The sequence below is a fragment of the Gavialis gangeticus genome, unplaced genomic scaffold (assembly GCF_001723915.1).
Source record: "Gavialis gangeticus isolate Ggan-Ray unplaced genomic scaffold, GavGan_comp1, whole genome shotgun sequence".
In the NCBI taxonomy this organism is placed as follows: Eukaryota; Metazoa; Chordata; order Crocodylia; family Gavialidae; genus Gavialis; species Gavialis gangeticus.
This window is the reverse complement of record NW_017729017.1, coordinates 1,105,487-1,115,218: the sequence shown is the minus strand read 5'-3', so window position 1 is coordinate 1,115,218 and position 9,732 is coordinate 1,105,487. Positions and strand designations below refer to the sequence as shown.

The 9,732-nt window shown below is 46.1% G+C and overlaps 1 long non-coding RNA gene across 1 annotated transcript in view; it reads left to right on the top strand.

Annotated features, from left to right (window-relative positions):
- The window catches only part of LOC109294660, a 15,076-nt gene extending 8,836 nt beyond the window's left edge, over positions 1 to 6,240 (top strand). The window contains exon 3 of the long non-coding RNA XR_002096600.1: positions 5,985 to 6,240. This is a non-coding gene — a long non-coding RNA (uncharacterized LOC109294660). The remainder of the gene's footprint in view (positions 1 to 5,984) is intronic.
- Positions 6,241 to 9,732: the final 3,492 nt, after the last annotated feature.

Genomic DNA, 9,732 nt, shown 5'->3' with positions numbered 1-9,732 from the left:
AACTACTTCACAGTTAGGGCGGCTAGGAGCTGGAACCAACTTCCAAGGGAAGTGGTGCTGGCCCCTACCCTGGGGGTCTTTAAGAAGAGGGTGGATGCCTACCTGGCTGGACTCATTTGAGTCCCGTTTCTCTTTTTGGGGTTTTTTGTTCTCCCGCCCTGGCGGGGGGTCGGGCTAGAAGATCTACTAGGCCCCTTCCGACCCTTAATCTATGAATCTATAAGTGTATATGTGTCGGGACAGGATGGGGGATGAGAGTGAAGGCCGAGTGGAAACAACAAGGCAGCCTTCAGGATAAGCTTATCAAGAGACAGCTTGAGAAAACATGCTTGGTTCAGCAAACAACAGGATGAGTCACTGTCAGGCTGCCAAGAGTATGTTATGGGGCAGCTTGGCCTGTAAGTGACTTACCAGTATATAAAGGGGTCTGTGCTTTGCTTTCATTGAGAATTAGCTGCCCCTTGCTTTTTCTTCCATGGCCTCGCAAAATAAAGTGCTTCTGATAGCCAAACAGTGATCCTGTCTGAATTTCCACATCAGTCCTTGGGAGTTTCTTCCCCTCAAAACCCCTTCCAAAGTGTTCCCTCTACCTCACAACCCATGACTACTGGGAAGGTGGAGACAGAGCTGTAACTGCCCTCTCCTTTTTTCACAGCATATGTTCATAGCTGGCCTCTACTGTCCTCCCTACTCAACACACAGAAATAAATAGTTGGGGTTGTAAGTTGAATCTCTTCTACTGCTGGCAGTACCCCTAACTGAAAACATCCAGCCATGCTCAACTTTATGATGTCCTGGATATATTGCTGGTTCAGCCTCTGTCATCTGCTGCATTGAATAAACAAGGAAAGGGTCACTGCAGTAACTTACCACTTTGCCTTACCTTTGCAGTACCCTCTTGCTCATGACTGTTGTGCCATGGTACAGTTCAGTCTGCTTTTAGCATTGCCCTTCCCCTCCCTATTTCTGACTTGTTGTGGGTTGTAATCCCCTAGGAGCAAAGTTCCTAGGTAGCAGCACACCTTTATTGGATATGCTGGAAAATGAGTAGAGAAATGTTACCAGTAAATGACAGACATGATGATTGTAAAAGAATGGCTAGCTTGATTAGAGGAAGATCAAGTGTTGTTAACACCTATGGAGTGAAGAGCAGCAGAAATCAAGTAGATAACAATCAGCCATGTAGCAATTGACTCACTTAGGTCCACCTAAACAGAACAGTGGCTGTCCCTGTTGGGCAGTTTGTTTTAAATATTTAGTGGAACATGAATGAAAGAGGGGTCTGACAGCACTCCCCAAAACCTCCCTAGATTCACCCTTGGTACCAGGCAGCATCTGCCCTGAATTCCTCATTTCCTTGTAGGCTATATCATGATCAAAGATATGATGAAACAGTCTTCTACTTTTGAGGTGAGTTACAATCAGTGAGGTAGGGCACTGTGTTGGGAGCCCTTTAATGGGGAATTTCATAGCTTGACCCCATGCCACTAGGGCTTGTTTTAGTGCTGAGGAGTCATAAGGGTCAGCGGGAGGGGGGAGAGAAGGGGTGTGGGGGGACTTGACCCCTGCTATCTGCCAAGAAATCTGTTAGTAAAGAGTAATCTTAGTCACGTCTTCATTTCTTAAATTAACAAGATTCTTAAAAAGTTATTTGTGTTTCATTTTAACATTTCTTTGATACTTTGCTGGTAATATTTGCAGATACTCAGAAATTGGTTGAATTGTAAATAATAAAAAGAAAGCTGCTCTTCCAGAGTATTCTGGATCACTTGGTAAGCTGAATGGAAGCAAACAAATGTGCTTCAGTAAGGCAAAGTGTGAAGTCAAACATCTAAGAGCAGGATGAAGGACTCTACTATGACTGAAAAAGACCTGTAGGCTATGGCGGATAATCAGCTGAACGTGAGCTCCTGGTATGGTGCTGTGGGAAAAAGAGAGAATTTATCATGGATGTAAAACTGGGAATCTTGAGTAGGAATAGGGAGGAATGAAGGACCAAAAATGTCCTCCTGAACCTTTGAATCAAAGCCCCTAAATTTCCACGCAATCATTTACCTGAGAAATCCCCATTTAAAACCCTGAAATGCAACCACAAGATATAATGCCAAGAAAATCAAGAATACCATATAACATGCCATATGTAAAAGCAGGGGAGATAAGGGCAATGTTACTGCTATGACATAAAAAATGAATTAATATGTGCTCAGAAAATCCTATGAAAAGACCCATGCCTCTGCTATAGAGGAAGCCAATCTTTGCGTCCCAACTCTGCAGTCTTTGCAATCTGATTTATAGGAGGTGCTCTCACCCCTATTCTTAGTTCTAGTGTCACATACTAGAATTTTATGTCAAATTCTGATATTCACAGTTTACGAAGGATGTTGTTAATTTGAAGAGTATTCACAGAAGAGTCAAAAGAGTGATTAAAAAATTGGAAAACCAGATTTACAGTGAAGATTCAAAGTAGGTTTTGGGGTGATTTGATCACATACTATAAGTACCTACAAAAAGAAAAGAAATTCAATAACAGATGACTCTTCAGTAGAGCAGGCAAAAGTATAGCAAGGTCCAAAGGCTGGCAGCTGTAACTAAACAAATGGTATAAGCAGACATAACCATCATATACATATCAAAGGATGCTGAATTAAGCTGTTATGATGCAACTGAGAGCCAGTGTTAGGCAAAATTGTGCCCCGGCTGAACTTACTTTTTGGCATGCAGATGATATTGGTGCTGCTGGCTGTGGCCAGTGGCAGCACTGATCTTCCTGGCACTGGCTGCAGAATAGCCTATGGGCAAAATGTTGAAACAGCAAAACAGCTTTGATGAAAGGAAACAGAACAGTTCTTTTGAAATGAAATGAAACTTGAAATGAAACCTTGTTCTGTCAAAACATTGAAGCAGAAGTTGAAGCAGAATGGTGCTGTTTTGCACAGCCCTAAGAACCATGTTGTCCAATGCCCTGAGCTCCAAAGACACCTCAGTGTCACAGGGGAAGGTTGTCACAAAAGGGTTAAATTGATATATTTCTTAGATTTCATAGATATTATCGAGTCCACGATCATGGAGTCCAGCCCCCTGCCCCAGAGGCAGGAAGTCAGCAGGGGTCATAGGATCCCAGCAAAATAAACATCCAATTTGCTCTTGAAGGTGTTCAAAGTAGGTGCTTGAACCACCTCTGGCAGCAATGTATTCCAGATCTTGGGGGCTCGGACTGTAACGAAGTTCTTCCTTATGTCCAGCCTGAAACAGTCGTGAAGGAGTTTGTGACTGTTTGACCTTGTCATCCCCTAGGGCACTCTGGTGAACAGATGTTCCCCCCAGATCGTGGTGAGCATCCCTGATAAACTTATAGGTGGTCACCAGATCACCCCTGAGCCTGCGCTTTTCCAGGCTGAAGAGTCCCATGGCTCTCAGCCTCTCATCATAAGGTCTGTTTTCCTGACCTCTGATCATGCGCGTGGCTCGCCTCTGGACTTTCTTAAGCTTCTCCACATCCTTTTTGAATTGCAGAGCCCGAAACTGGACTCAGTACTCCAGCTGCAGCCTCACCAGGGCTGAGTAGAGTGGGAGAATGATGTCCTGGGATTTGCTTGAGAAGCATCTATGGGTGCAAGTCAACATTTTGCTCGCTTTACTAGCCACAGCCAGTGCAAACAGCCAGAGAGTCCAAAGACTTGTAATTAATCCCCTTCACCAAAAGGGACTGCTGTGTTCTGGCCTTTAGCCAGTAAGTGGCACTGTGTGTTACTGACCATGTCCCACCTAGAAGGATTGGGTGGGGGTGGGGGGTAGCCATGGTCGCAAAGGGGGGCCCCCTCAGGTCCAGATCAGTGCAACTCAAGTCTGCAGAGAATTGCATTGTATCTTTAGAGTCATGATTTTTCTTCGGAATGGTTGGGTTTGTTTCCAGAGACCATGCCCACCTCAGTGGCAGGGATGCTGTGCCTGGGGGGTGGGGTGGTTTATGTTACTGGAAAGAGTAGTAAAGAGTTGCAAAGTGTTGCAGGGTGGACTTGTTAAGGGTGCGGACCAGCAATCAATTGCACTGAGAAATCACAATAAAGCTAAAACACTATAGATTTTCTATCCCCTGTTAAATCTTTGGCCCCCCACACCACCTATAGTGTATTCTCTCATCTATGTACCCCAATCCAAATTTGGTGGTAGGTATATGGCCAGTAACCAGGTTCAGGGCCAGAAGACTATATGGAATGGGCCTATAGAACTTGTGCAAATCAAGCTTATGCTGGGGCCAAAGACAGTGAAGAAGCCTCAGCTTTTGCCACTGCAGTGGTCAAACCTAACCAGGAGGTGGGTGAGAGGTCTAAGGCAGAGAGCTGGCAAAGCAACCAAGAAGGCCTCCACAATTCAGAAGAGAAACTCAAGCTGTTTGTGGGGAAGAAGGCACCACCTGCAACCCGAGACCTCTGCCACTGCAGAGATAGCTTCTGCCACTGGATCCCAAAGAGAAGGTTGGGAAGCAGGCAGAGTTTTCCGCACATAGCAAGAAGCTTTTCCCCAGCAATGATTCCAAAGATACAAGGGTGCAATGGAGGAGGTGTCATAAGGCACAGGGCAAATAGGGGGTAGAGGTCTTGGCTAGCAACCTAAAAGAAGGCTCTGTGGCCAATACCAACTTAGAAGAAGGCTTTGTGGCCAGCAGCAATGACTCCAAAGCTACAAGGCTGCAACAGAGAGGTATGTTCACAGGTGGGCAAGTGGGGTGAAGAGCCCACAGGCCTGGTACAGATTTATCATGACCTGAGGAAAGCCCCTTTTTAAAATGGAAAAACTAAAATCTAAATCCTCATAGACTACTGTAGCAATAATTATTTTTAAAGGCACACATGCTACAGTAGTCTATGAGGATTTTATGTATCGATTTCCTGCAGTGAAATTGCATTTTCTGAGATGTGTTCAGTAACCATGAAGGAGATGCTAGGGAGAGAGTATGTGCAAACCGCAACACATAAGTGAAGCTTGAAATGATACTGGCTGGTTGGTCTGCAAAAGTGGTCAATGGGCAAGATGTAGGGAGGAAATAGGCATTTATTCAATTCCCACCCACTAGAAATCAACAAGAAGGCTTTGTGGCACAGGGTAAGTGCTGTCGCTCATGCCAAAGCCAGTGAAGACATCTTTGCTTCTGCCCCTGCAGTGGTTCTGGCTCCCAAGGAGAAGGCCTGGAAGTAGGCAGTGTTTTCACCACCCAGCAAAAATCTTTTTCCCAGCAATGATTCCAAAGTTAGAAGGGTGCAATGGAGAGGTGCAGGGTGCAGGGCAAGTGGGCTGAAAAGCCTACTACCTGGAATGTGGAAGTCTTGGCCAGCAACCAAAAAGGCCAGCAATCAGGAAGAGGCCTCTGCCCTTCAGAGGAGAGTCTAGTGGAAGTCCCCCGACCCTGTGACATGAGCCCTCTGCAGCAAATTTAGCAGCAATTAATGAAATGCCCGTGCACAACATGTCCAGCTGGTACTGATGCAGGACATGGCCAGTAACCAGGAGAAGGAAGAGAAGACTATGTGAGCCTGGACAACTTGTGCAAATAAATGCAACGGAGGGGAGGTCTTGGCCAGCAGACTAGGAAGAAAGTATTAACAAAAGGTATTTAAAAAAAAAAATTAAAGGTTTTTTTCAGATTTTACGAGAGGAACATACAAGTAATATTTTGATTTCAGACAGCAGAAAGTGAAGCATCATTGTTGTAATGCTACAGCTTGATGGCCAGTAACCAGGAGGAGGGCAAGAGAAGTGTTTGCTATGCATGAAAGTGTGCTATGCATGAAAGCATTAGTAGTGTTGTAGTGCTACAGCCTGAAGGAAGGTGGGGGAGAGACTTTTTTTTTCTGCGCAATTCAGAGGAAGAACTCAGCCTCATCACCTTCCTTAGTGGAAAGTCCCTGATGTGACCCAAGCCCTCTGCCAATGCAGTAGCCATAGTTCACGAGAACAGCTTGCTTTGTGGCAAGTTACAATATGAGTTCAGGAACCAGGAGGTGGCCATTTCTTTCACCCCACCTACAGGGGCAAGAGGCAGGTAGGGTGGGTGCATAATCACCTGCTTTATGCTCGGTATTTGCTTTCTCATGGAAAGGAATTGAACTGTAATTGTAATTCTATATATCTATCCAACAGTGGTCTGACAGAGGCTTCAATAGAGATTAGCTCCAGTTAGACTGTCCAAGGCAAGGGGTCAATTTGGGTCCTTTACAGGCACTTAATGCAGGATGAGGGGCTGGCGGGGGGCATCCCTGCAGAAACAAGTGAAAGACAGCAGGCATTTCTTGAGAGGATGTTGAGAGACATACCAAAAAACCAAGCCCCCTCCATGGGCGTTTGTGGGTATGTTGCCCGAGTTTACACTGAACCGAAAGAGGAACGGCCCATGCTTACCATAGATGTGAGGCTTGAGGGACAGAAAACAGAGGCTATGTTAGATTCTGGTTCATCCCACACGACAGTGTGGAGAGACATCCTACCAAGAGGGGAGAGTGAAGTGGTGGACCAGGTCACTATTCAGTGTTGATGCAGAGAATTGCTAAGACAAGACCGAGTGTAAGTTATTCTGCAAGTGGGTGAGAAAGTACGCTGAATGCTGGTCAAAGTGACTGAGCACTTCCCCTACCCAGTGATGCTGGGATGTGACTGGCTGGAGCTTTTGATGGTCATAGCCCAGGCATACAGTTTGAGAGGGGTGACCCCACAATGCTACCCTAGCTGCACTAGGGGGGAAGCCTCTGAAGAGAATACAGAGGTAGAAGGCCCCAGCTGGAGACCACTTGGAGCAGGTAAAGGAGGATGCAAGACAGTGAAGTCTGAGGCGGTATCTGGGGATGCTCATACTATAGAGGCGTTCGAGGGTGAGCTTGAACTACCTCTATCAGACAAAGAAGCAGAACAGGAAGTGGACATGGCACATTTGTGGGAGGATGAACACTTCAGGTTGGAACAGAGCAGAGAAGAAGGGTTTCAGTATGCCTTCCAGGAGCACCTAGCCCAGTGAATGGGGAAGTGCTGAGACCAGAGTTGAGGCAGACCACCCCACGATCTGAGGTGAGGAACGATCTATATAGAGTTGAAAGGGGAAAACATGGGGAAGAGGAAGTAATACAATTGTTGGTACCTCGGCGATACCGAAAGGCTCTACTGAATGTAGCCCATGAACTCCCTATGGGCGGACATTTGGGTTGAGACAAGATTGAGGCTCGCATCAGGGGAAGAGTTTTTTGGCTAGGGTTAATATAGGAAGTGGCCAAGTACTGCGCATCTTGCCCCATGTGCCAAAAAGAAGACCCCAGTCATTCTCCAAGAGCTCCGTTAATACCACTACCATTGGTGGAAGTCCCCTTTGAGTGGGTGGCTGTGGATATTGTGGGGCCACTGCCTAGAAGCAGTGCAGGGCACCAATTTATTTTGGTCCTCCTGGACTATGCAACAAGGTATCTGGAGTCTGTACCTATGTGGGTGGTGTCTACACCCAAGGTGGCAGAAGAATTATTAAAAATATTATCCAGAGTGGGGCTCTCTAAAGAATTGTTGACGGACCAAGGGACAAACTTTACATCTCGTGTGTTCAAGGGAGTGAGAAAACCACTGGGCATTAAACACCTAAAGACCACAGCATCCCACCCCCAAAGCGACAGACTAGTGGAGCGATTTAACAGGACCCTGAAACAGATGATGAAGGAGTTTGTGGTAGAGACCCCCCCAGAAGTGGGATCAGATGTTACCACCCTTGTTGTTTGCAATAAGAGAGGCACCCCAAGCCTCAACAGGATTTTCCCCCTTCGAGCTGTTATACAGGCGGCAACCAAAAGGAATTGTTGATTCGGTTAAAGAAAGCTGGGAAGAACAACAAAGTAAAGACCAGAACCTGGTTCAATACATGATACAACTTAGAGAAGGCCTGGAATTGGTCTGGAAGGAGGCTTTAGGAAATCTGAGGGAGGCCCAAGAGTGGCAAGCAACCCATTACAATTGGGTGGCTCGAGAGAGGAAGTTCGAATTAGGAGACCGCATACTGGTTCTCTTACCAGATCAGGAGAGCAAGTTACTAGCGTGATGGCAAGGCCTTTATGAAATAACACACCAACTAGGGCCTGTAGATTATGAGGTATATCAACCAGACAAGCAAAAGAAAAAATAGATATACCACATTAACATGCTGAAGCCATGGCAAGAAAGAGAGTGCCTGTACTTGGCCCTCCAACCAGATGAACCTGAACTAGGACCCTCCCTGAGGGAGAGGGAAGGGGGTAGTGAAGTGGAAGTGGCCCCCAACTCTCAGAAGAGCAGAGATGGCAGGCAAGGGAACTAGTGTGGGAATATGGAGACATGTTCCAAGAGGTCCTTGGGGAGGCTCAGGGTGTGATACATTGAATAAGGATCCCTCCAGGCTAGGTGATCCACGAGAACTGGAGGCGAATCCCACAACAACTCCAAGGCCAGATAAAGGAGGAACTTGGGATGATGTTAGAGAAAGGCATAATACAAGAGTCCCAAAGTGAGTGGCTCAGTCCCATTGTAGCCGTGCTGAAACCAGATGGAAAAATTAGGCTCTGTATTGACTTCCAAAAGGTAAATGCTGTGGCCAAGTTTGATGCTTATCCAATGCTGAGGGTGAATTAAATGGTGGAGAATATAGGGCAAGCTAGCTATATCTCCACATTGAATCTAATGAAAAGTCCCCTTAGCACCCAAGGACCAAGAAAAGACAGATTTTGCCACACCATGGAGCCTATTCCACGTCCAGCTCATGCCATTCGGATTGCATGGGGCTGCTGTGACATTTCAGCAGCCAATGGACAGAGTCCTGGCTCCACATGGGGGTTACGCTGAAGCATATATAGATGACATTATTGTGTATACCGCAGATTGGCCAGGGCATTTAACAGCACTGTGGACAGTATTGCAGGACTTAAGGAGGGTGGGGTTAACCACCAACCCAAACAAATGTATGATTGGAAAGGAAGAAACACAGTACCTTGGGTTCCAGGTAGGAAGTGGGAAGGTACGACCACTGTGGGACAAGGTAGAAGGAATGAAGCAGTATCAAACTCTACGAACAAAGAGACAAGTGAAGGTCTTTTTGGGAATGGCAAATTATTACAGGAGATTCATCCCTCATTTCGCAGACTTAGTGGTGCATTTAACCAAAATGGTAAAGGTAGTGGCTCCAACCAAAGTGAGACTGACACCAGAAACAAAAGCAGCATTTCAAAAGGTGAAGGAGGCACTGTGTACACAGCCACTACTATATACACCAGACTTCAACAAACCATTTATGGTATTGACAGATGCATCCAACTGGGCTACTGGGGCAGCGTTAGTTCAAATGGAGGAAGGAGAGGAACATCCAATAGCATACATTAGGAGAAAGTTACACCCTCTGAAAGGAATCATGCGACAATAGAAAAGGAATGTTTGGTGATCAAATGGGCCATAGAATTGCTTTGATATTATCTGTTAGGTTGGTAATTTACATTAATAATAGATCACGCTGCTGCGATGGCTTCAGAGCATGAAGACTGATAACTCTAGGCTGATGAGATGGGCCCTCAGTCTCCAACCATACTGTTTTGAGGTGGAGCATCATCCAGGGACTAAGAATGTAAGTGCTGATTTTTCATCTAGACAATATGAAGACGAAAAGTGTTCAGAGGGGAAGGGAAGACCCCAGACAAAAGAGAAGGGAGGGGGGTGTGTAACAAGAAACCCTAGCCCTGTCAC